Consider the following 10,212-nt stretch of genomic DNA (forward strand, 5'->3'; position numbering starts at 1 on the left):
CAAATACACAAAATATAATAGTTCTAACTATAGTTACCATATTGTATATCACATCTTTAGGACTTATTTATAACTGGACTTTTGACCACCTTTCCCCATTTTACCCATTCTACATCCGTCACCTCTGGCAACCACCAATTTGTTCTCTGTACCTATGAATTTGGGTTTTGTTTTGTTTTAGATTCTGTATATAAGTGAGATCAAACAGTATTTGTCTTTCTCTGCCTAATTTCACTTAGCATAGTGCCCTTAAGATCCAGCACTGCTGTCCCAAATGGCAAGATTTCCTTCTCTGTGGCTGAATAATATTCCACTTTCCAAATATACCACATTTTTTTTTCCATTCATTCATTGATGAACACTTAGATTGCTTCCATGTCTTGGCTCTTGTAAATAGTGCAGCAATGAACATGGGGTGCATAAATCTTTTTGAGTTAGTGTTTTCATTTCCTCCAGATAAATACCCAGAGGTAGAATTGCATCTGGTAGTTCTACTTTTAATTGTTTAAGAAAACTCCATACTGTTTTCCATAGTGGTTAAACCAATTCACATTTCCCATCAATGGTGCATAAAATTTCCTTTTTTTTCCACTTCCTTGCCAATGCTTATTTCTTGTTTTTTTGATAATAGTCATTGTATCAGGTATGAGGGCATATCTCCTTATGGTTTTTTTTTTAAGATTTTTATTTATTTGAAAGACAGATCACAAGTAGGCAGAGAGGCAGGCAGAGAGAGAGAGAGAGGAGGAGCAGGCTCCCTGCCGAGCAGAGAGCCCGATGTGAGGCTCGATCCCAGGACCCTGGGATCATGACCTGAGCTGAAGGCAGAGGCTTTAACCACTGAGCCACCCAGGCGCCCCCTTTTTTTTTTTATGGTTTTTATTTACATTTCCTTGATATGGTTGAGCATATTTTCATGTACTTATTGATCATATGTATGTCTTCATTAGGAAAATGTCTATTCTGTTCCTCTGCTCGTTTTTTAATTGAAATTTTTTGTATTACTATTGAGTTACATGGCTTCTTTATATATTGGATATTAATCCCTTATCAGATGTGAAGTTTGCGAATATTTTCTTTCATTCAGTAGGTTGCCTTTTCATTTTGTTGATGGTTTCCTTTGCTGTATGGAAGCTTTTTCATTTGAGGTAGTCTATTTATTGTTTTTGCTTTCGGTGTCAAGTCCAAAAAATCATCACCAAGACCAATGTCAAGAGCTAACAGCTCTGTTTATTTCTAGGATTTTTATAGTTTCAGGTTTTATATTCAAGCCTTTAATCCATTTTGAGTTAATTTTTAGGTATGGTGTAAAAGAGTGGTCCAGTACTGAACTGTACACTTACAGAAAGTTAGGATGGCAAATATTATGTATATTTCATAACACATTTAAAAACTCTGTGCATGAATAAAGCAGTTTTATTCATAATAACCAAAATTTGGAAATAATCCAGATATCCTCCAATGATAAATGGTTACAATGTGGTATAGCCATACCATGGAATACTACTCAGCAATAAAAAGAAATTATCTATTGATTCACACAATAGTCTGTATAAATATATAATTATGAGTGGAAAAAAAAAGCATAAAAGATTACTGTGTGATTCCATTTTATGTATAAAGATCTTCAAATGACAAAATGGAGAAATGGAGAAGAGCAGTGGGTATCAGGGATTAAAGAGGGGGTGAAGTTGGGAGGGGAAAAAGTCTGACTAGGAAAACATGAAGGATCCTTAGGGGAATGGGCATGTTTTGTATCTTGACTATATCAAGGTTGTTTTTTTACAAGAGAGAGCACAAGTTGGGAGGGGAGGGTTGCCAATGGAGAAGAGACTCTCAAGCAGACTCTGCACTGAGCGCCAAACCCTAGGAGGGAATATAGTCTTAACTGGTCAGTCTGTGGAGTTTTCCCGTCAGCACCAATGAGGTAATCTGCCACATAAGCCAAAAGAAGATGAGGTAATCCTTTCTTTCTTTATCTTTCCCCCTTTCATCCTATAAATGTCTTCCATTTTGCCACAGTTCCTTTGAGTTCCTATTTACTTGTTGGGGGGGATGCTGCCCAATTCATGAATGGTTCTGTGAAAATTAGCAATGGGAAACCTAACTAAAATGTATTCAGGAGGTTTAGGCAGGGACACTGCTGCCCTAGCGTTAGTAGTCAGTTGCAGACCAAGGGTCAGAGACTGTCTTGACCTTGCACGTAGAAACAGCTATTCCAGCCAAGGAACAGACTTTCCTTATCCCCAGGGCAACAGCTCAGCCAATGAGAAGCCACCATACTTTTAATTCCCAGTTTCTCCAACGGACTTTTATAACAGCCTTCCCAACTCACTCTTTTCTCCTTAAAAAAAGCTCACCACCTCTCCTTTGTTCCTGGCCTTGCGTAACGGTTTCGCTTTGGTTTGTGATTGTCTTTCATTTCTAAATAAACTTATCTTTTGCTGATAAAATATTCAATAAAGCCAATCAAATCTTCAAATTGACTCAGTTGAATTTTGTGTTGCCATTTTTTTAAAAACAGGGTCTGAAATGCCAAGTGTTTATCACCCACCTGACTAACCACACATCACAGCCACCATAAAAATGCCTACCCAGGAAATCAACCTCTGAGTACCTCTAGTAAGGCCAAGTCCCATCCCCACACTCGGTGGACTACAAAGTCCCTTTCACCAGATTCCTGGTGTTCTCATCTCCAGACCACAGTTTTCAGATAGCTCTGCAACTTCCCATATCAAGTTCTTTCAGGGACTTGGGAGTTCTTTCCTGCTTCTTGATGCAGAAGCTCGCATACTCAGGCGAGTGGGCCACGCCTGGGAGCCTCGCTCCGATTCTAGACCGAGATTCCTGAAGCGTGGGGACAGGAATTCAAATCCCTCCCAGGTGGCGCCATTTTTTTCGCGTACTTTGGCTGCAGACTACATTTCCCAGAGGTTCTGCGGACCTACTCAACTTTCCGCATCAGCTCTGAGTCTGTTCCCACGGGGGCGGGACCTTAACCTTCCTGTGGAGAGTCCTGGGAGACTGCAGTAAGCGTCGCTCAGCTGGGCTAGTTTGGAACTAACCCCGGGGTGGCTTGAGGTGAGGCAACTTGACCCCGCGTGGAAACAGAGCGGGTGCACAGCTTCAGGCCGCTAGCGGGCTGAGGGTTAGAGGTTGTGGATGGGGTGGCTGGGTGTGACGGTGCGCGGCTCCTGTGACGTTGCATTTGACAATCACCATGTCCCCGTGGTGGGTGTATGATTGTGACGTTGTGCGACTGCGTGTATGTGTGTGTAGGTGCGGGGAGCCCATGACTCTGCTGGTATGACTGTGTGCATCCCCGGTATGGTTTATCTCCGAGAAACCGTGTCTGCGAGTGCGCGGTGCCTATGACGGTACAGGTATCGTGTGTGTATGCGAGGTGAGTGTGCGATTGTTACCGTGACCGTGGCATTGCGTGTATGGTTATGGAGTGCCTCCGACTGCCACTGTGACTCCAATACTCTGTCCCAAGAGATCCCTGTAACAGGACAGATTCTGGTCAGTTCTGATATCCCTCCTCTCCTGATGGGAGGAGTGGGACTGAGGCTTGGGCATGGTTTTTTTTTTTTTTTTTTTTTTTTAAAGATTTTATTTATTTGTCAGAGAGAGAGAGGGAGAGAGAGCGAGTACAGGCGGACAGAATGGTAGGCAGAGGGAGAAGCAGGCTCCCTGCTGAGCAAGGAGCTCGATGCGGGACTCGATCCCAGGACGCTGGGATCATGACCTGAGCCGAAGGCAGCTGCTTAACCAACTGAGCCACCCAGGCGTCCCTGGGCATGGTTTTTTGCAGGAAATTTTTATCAGGCATTCTTAGCGGCAGCCAGTTCTGGCTTGAGGTTGAGCAGCCTAGTCTGTGTTGTCTTGGGCCACATCTACTTGATTCTTGCTTTAGATGGGGGGGGGAGTGAACATATGCAGTAGGTGTTAGTGTCCCTGAGATCAAAGGAGCGAGACTGACACAAAGCGAAAATCAAGCAAAGCTTTATTTCGGGCCAAGCATCAAAAATCAAACTGACTGGTAGGGGCCATCTCTTACGAAGAGACGATGACAAGGTCACTCCCAAGAAGGCCACTCCGGATAAGGCCGCTCTGGACGTGGCCACTCCCCGGTTGGAGCCGCTCCCAAGAAGAGGCCACTCTGGACAAGGCCGCTCCCAGGACGAGGCCGCTGCTGACGAGGTCGCTCCCCGGACAGGCCACTCCCCAGAATGATGCCGCTCCTGCAAGGCCGCTTGCAGCGGCGCCTTGGCCTGGGGTGGCAAGGCTGCTCACGGCTGGGCTGGGGGAGGTGGGGACCCGCGAGGCCGCTCCTGGCCGGTGGGGGCTTGGTGGTGGCAAGGCTGCTCCTGTGGCGAGACTGCTGGCGTAGAAGCTGTTGGTGGCGAGACCATTCACCTGGTGCTGCAGCCTACCACTACGATGACGGGGAGGACCACGATCCTCTGACTCTCCCAAAGACTACCCTAACGGCTATTCCAACAGCTATTCTAACGGCTATCCTAACAGCTATTCTGACTCCTCCTACTACTCCCCGCACCCCCAGCCTTGCAGACTAACCTTTATAGAGGTGGTTGATACCGGCCCACACACAGGTGGCCAATGGGATTTCAACTCACCTCAGTAAATATATGTCCGCCCCACTGATTGGATGTCTCCATCCGGCCTGGCCCGCCCCTATATCCGGGGTTTACAAGTAAGTTCCTCTGGGAAGGGCAGGCGGTTACAGTAGGTTGTGATGGTTCTTGCAAGTAAGATGTTGATCAGTGTATTCATGTGATTGAGAGAATTAATTATTAAACTTAGAGTAGTTTCCAGGGGATGAAAATCCCCTTCAAACTGTAAACTACAAATTTTTCAGCAACTTGATTTTGTGCTTCACTATCCCACCCCAATACTTTCCTGAGAATCACAGAGTGGGGGTTGACCCTCATGCCAAAGTAATAAGAATAAAATCATTTTTTTAAAAGTAAAAGACCAGGCCTAAAATCAAAGTCTTGGAACGACCTTTAAGATGATAATATCAAAAAAACAAAAAAAAAAAAAAAACAGTGGGGATATGGTTAGATATGTAATAGAATTTTGTTTTACAACTAATACATATTGTTTTTAGTGTTTGTGTAATTTTTTTTAATGTTCTAAAACATGATGGTGGTGTTTGCTTCAGTTACACTTATTTTCTTAATGGCCTATATTCCTGTCACAGGCATGTGTTTACAGCCTAGTCATAATTTTCTTACCCTGTAGGGTGCTCTTATGCTATCTCTGGTTAAATTTTTTTCACAAAATAAAAATGACTTTATAGTCTGTTTTTTTTTAAAGATTTTATTTATTTATTTGACAGATCACAAGCAGGCAGAGAGAGGGAGAAGCAGGCTCCCTGCTGAGCAGAGAGCCCGATGTGGGGCTCAATCCCAGGACCCTGAGATCATGACCTGAGCCAAAGGCAGAGGCTTAACCCACTGCCACCGAGGCGCCCCTATAGTCTGTTCTTCTGATGACAGTGTTACAAACTTAATGAAAAGCAATCAGAAACTTGAGATTATAAAGAATCAGATTCAAATTATCTATAATTTCATCATCCAGAATTACTCGTTATTTTCAAGAATGCATTTCCAAATTTTTACTTGCATGGTTCTATAGTATAAAAGGTGAGATTACTATATATACCTTCTGTTACTTGCCTGACCCTCTCAATAATGCAAAAAAAAAGACATTTTCCTCTTTGTGGATAAGCACTATCATAATTAATAATTGTGTTGAATTGTGATCTTAATGTATTCTATATATTTTGGATACTAAATTTTAAAAAAATTGTATTTATTTGATAGAGAGAGACACAGTGAGAGAGGGTAGTGGGAGAGGCAGAAGAAGGCTCCCCTGGGCAGGGAGCCTGATGCAGGGCTCAATCCCAGGACCCTGGGATCATGACCTGAGTGGAAGGCAGACACTTAATGACTGATCCGCCCAGGCACCCCTGGATACTATGAGATATGTAATTTACAAAGATCTGCTCCTATTCCATAGATTGCCTTTTAGTTTTGTTGATTGTTTCCTTCGCTCAGCTTAACCCACTCAGCCACCCAGGCATCCCTCTTTTCTTTCCTCTTTTTTTGTTTCTTTCTTTTTATTTTGATGTAGTCCCAATTGTTTATTTTTGCTTTTATTTCCCTTGCCTCAGGAGAACTATCCGGAAAGATGCTGTTGCAGCTGGTGTCAGAGTAATCACTGCCTGTGGTCTCCCTGAGAATTTTTATGATTTTAGGTCTAATGTTTAGGTCTTTAATTCATTTTGAGTTTGTTTTGATGTAGTAAGAAAGTGGTCCGGTTTCATTCTTTTGCATGTCGTGTTGAGGTTTCCCAACACCATTTGTTGAAGAGAATGTCTTTTCTCCATTGTATATTCTTTCCTCTTTTGTCAAAGATTAATTGGCCACATAATTATGGGTTCCTTTTTGGGCTTTCTTTTCTGTTCCACTGATCTAGGTGTCTGTCTTTTTTTTTTTTTTTTGGCCAGGACCATATTGTTTTGATCACCATAGCTTCATAATTTAACTTGAAGCCTGAAATTGTGATACCTCCAGTTTTGTTATTTCCCAAGATTTCTTTGGCTATTCCAGTCTTTTATGGTTCCATACAAATTTTAGGAGTGTTTGTTCTAGTTCTGTGAAAAATACAGTTGGTATTTTGATAGGGATTGCATTAAGTCTATAGATTGCTTTGGGTAGTATAGACATTTTAACAATATTTGTTCTTCCAACCAATGATATACAGTTGTTCTTGAATGTCATAGACTTTGAGGTCTCCTCCCAAGAAGGGGAAAAAATGAAACACATAGAGAGAGTAAAGGGATGCTGGTCTTTTAAATCTCTTGGAAGTCACTTGAGCTAGAGAGGGAGGGGCTTGCAACAAAGAAGGAATTGTAGCAACAATAACCTGCTTCTTTGTCTGCATATCTCCAATCAGAAGCAACAATCAGCAATCAGAGGAAAGATCCCCAATATTTGGAGGACAGGGTCCTTTTCTCTCATCCTGGTTCCTGGAAGCTATGTGCAAGCAGCTCCAGGAACATATGCACAGGCGCCTGCCACTTGGCTGGGGATGGTCATTGGATATCTACTACTTTGCTAAGAGCTGAAATTGACCAAAAGTGACTAGAATTTATTATGCAACCCTTTCCTTGCAAGTCTTCAATAGAATCCAGAGTTCATTTTCTTTTCTTTCTTTTTTTTTAAATTTATTTTATTTCTTTCCTTAACAGAGAGAGAGAGATCACAAGCACGCAGAGAGGCAGGCAGAGAGAGAAGGGAAGCAGGCTCTATGCTGAGCAGAGAGTCCGATGTGAGGCTCAGTCCCAGGACCCTAAGATCATGACCTGAGCTGAAGGCAGAGGCTTAACCCCCTGAGCCACCCAGGCACCCCTCTTTTCTTTCCTCTTTCTTTCTCTTTTTCTTTCTTTCTTTCTTTCATGAGAGAGAAACAGTGCACACCCAATTTTGGGGGAGGGGAGGGATGCAAAGGGAGAAGAAGAGAATCTTATTAAGGTTCCACGCCCAGCGTGGAGACTGACATCAACAGGGTTCATGATTTTGGCTCAGATCATGACCCGAGCCAAAATCAGGAGTAGGATGTTTAATCTACTGAGCCTCCCAGGTGCTGCAGACTCCAGAGTTCTAAAAGTTACATCAGATTCTCCCAACACAATTGTTGTCTAGATGGGGAGACCGATTGCTAGTCCTTCCTAATCTACCATTTCCCAGAATCTGAGATCTTCTACATTTCTTCATGTCAAGAGTATTCATCAGCAGAGTTATAAAAGCTTCTTTACAGTCACTGATAATTTCAACCATCTGTGTCATTTTGGCATTTGCATCTGTTGGTTGTCTTTGTCCTTATAAGTCGAAGTTTTTTTAGTTCTTTGTATGACGAATTTTTTTTTGCTATGTGTTTGGAAGGCCATCCATTCAAGAAGTATAACGCTGGTCCTTAGTGTAGGAGACAGCTATTATGTTCTACATTCCCTCATATGTCCCTTGTGTTTATGTGTGTTGAGTAGATGGCATGAGCAAGGAAAGTAGGAATAGGAAAGAGACTGAAAGTGATATTCTTTTATTTTTTTTTAAATTTTTGTTGCAAAATGTAAAGATGCAAAAAACTGTACAATATAAACATATAGCTAAATGAATTATTTTAAGTCAGATAGATGCTCTTGTAGTGATGGGAGTCATATCTAACCTGATGATCCAGAGAGCTCTTAGTAAGTCTTACTTCTCATTGCCTTTTCTTTTCCTTCCTTAGTTTCGTCTTCTCTGAACTCAGCCTGTCTCTAAGGGTCTACGGGAAGAGGGAATAAAGCTGAAGAGAGAAGAAAGAAAAGAGTAGAACAGAACAGTGCGTGTAATCCTGAGTCATGACTGAGGTTACTGGTGTTTTCTTCTTCCCAGGATTACAGTAATTTCTTTCCAAGAGCCTGGTTCTAAGCTTCTCCATCCCAACAGTGGTGGGACTCACAGTCCAGAGCCTCACCCCAGACCGTTCTCTTCTTTTTAAGTCTTTATATACTCATTCAGTGAATTGATCAGCAAACCTTGTGCTCAGTCTTTTAATAGGAGCACTTCCCTCAAGGAACCAGGAAGTCATCCCTCATCAGATTTGGGGTTTAGTGAAGTAGAGATATATGATGAATTTCACAAGTAACACATAGCCTTGTTTTTTCAGCAAGCAGTGATGTTCAGGAATGTGGCTGTAGACTTCTCACAGAGGAGGGCAAATTTCTGGACTTGAAGCAGAGGAACTTGTACAGAGATGTGACGTTGGAGAACTACAGCCACTTTGTCTCATTGACTAAGGAAGCTCTCCCCTGCACCAGTAATTGAGATTCCTCTTTATATATATAGACTTGTGTATAGACAACTTTTGTATATGCATATAGCATAGGTTTTTTGAATTTACCCAATAGTAAATAGTAGTTGGTACTAGGAAAAAAACCTACCTAAAAGGCCTCCATCCTCTGCTGTAAATTTTCTGGATGCCATTATGACTTTATGCATCTGAACCGAGCAATTTGAACTTTATAGAATTGAAATGGCAGCCTTTCATACTGTGGCTAAACTTCATCTTCCCCACCCTTTAGACAATCTTGACATATTTCTCTGAGTTTTTCCCTTCTTTACCAAGGAATTGGGTCTGAAGTTTGGATATGGTTGGTGTAACTAAGTCCTTTTTTGTTGTTGTCAATAGGACTCTCTCTTCCTAAACCAACTTTGGTTTCCTTTCTGGAACAAGATAATGAGCCTTGGTTTGTTGAGAAGGAGTCATCAAAAGACCTATACTCAGGTAGGTGAGGGAAATTTAGAGGGGGAAGCTGCTGCAGGAATGGACTACCTGCTCAGTGAGATGATAGTCCTTAGGCAAGACTGTCCAGAATGTTCTTCAAAGAGGGAGGGGTCCTCTTTTTTTCTCCAGTGACAAGTGTTCTGGCTATAATTAAGATCCAGTTATTTCCCTGTTCTCCTTCAGTCTTGTATAATTTCTCCATCTCCTGATGTATGTATTCTTTTCTTTAAATACTAGTCATATTATTTTAGCTACTTTCCAGTAATCTGCTCCCATTTCTTTACTAGTTTTCCTTTCTCTTTTGTAAAGATTTTATTTATTTGAGAGAGAGACGGAGAGAGCATGAGCAGGGAGAGGAACAGAGAGAGAGAGATGGAGAGGGATAAGCAGACTCCCTACTGAACCAGTAGCCCAATGTGTGGGGTTCAATCCCAGGATTGAGATCATGACCTGAGCTGAAGTCAGATGCTTAACCAACTAAGCTACCTAGGTGCCCCTACTAGTTTCTCTTTGATCCAATGTTTTATTTATTCATTTTTAATTTCTCAGATTATAGAATAAATTAATTTTTCTATTGTGGTAGAAAAAACAACATATATCACAATTTGCCATCTTAACCATTTTTAAGCATTCAGTATAGCACATACTTGGTAAAAAAGTGGAATTAGGTTGCTTCTACCTCTTGGCTGTTGTGAATAATGTCGCGTTTGAACATGGGTGTGCAAATATCTCTTCAAGATCCTGTTTTCAATTCTTTTGGATGTATACCCAGAAGTGGAATTGTTGGATCATATGGTAACTCTTTTTTAATATTTTGAGGAACCTCTATATTGTTTTCCGTAGTGGCTGTACCAT

This window comes from Mustela lutreola, chromosome 16, assembly GCF_030435805.1.
Source record: "Mustela lutreola isolate mMusLut2 chromosome 16, mMusLut2.pri, whole genome shotgun sequence".
Lineage (NCBI taxonomy): Eukaryota > Metazoa > Chordata > Mammalia > Carnivora > Mustelidae > Mustela > Mustela lutreola.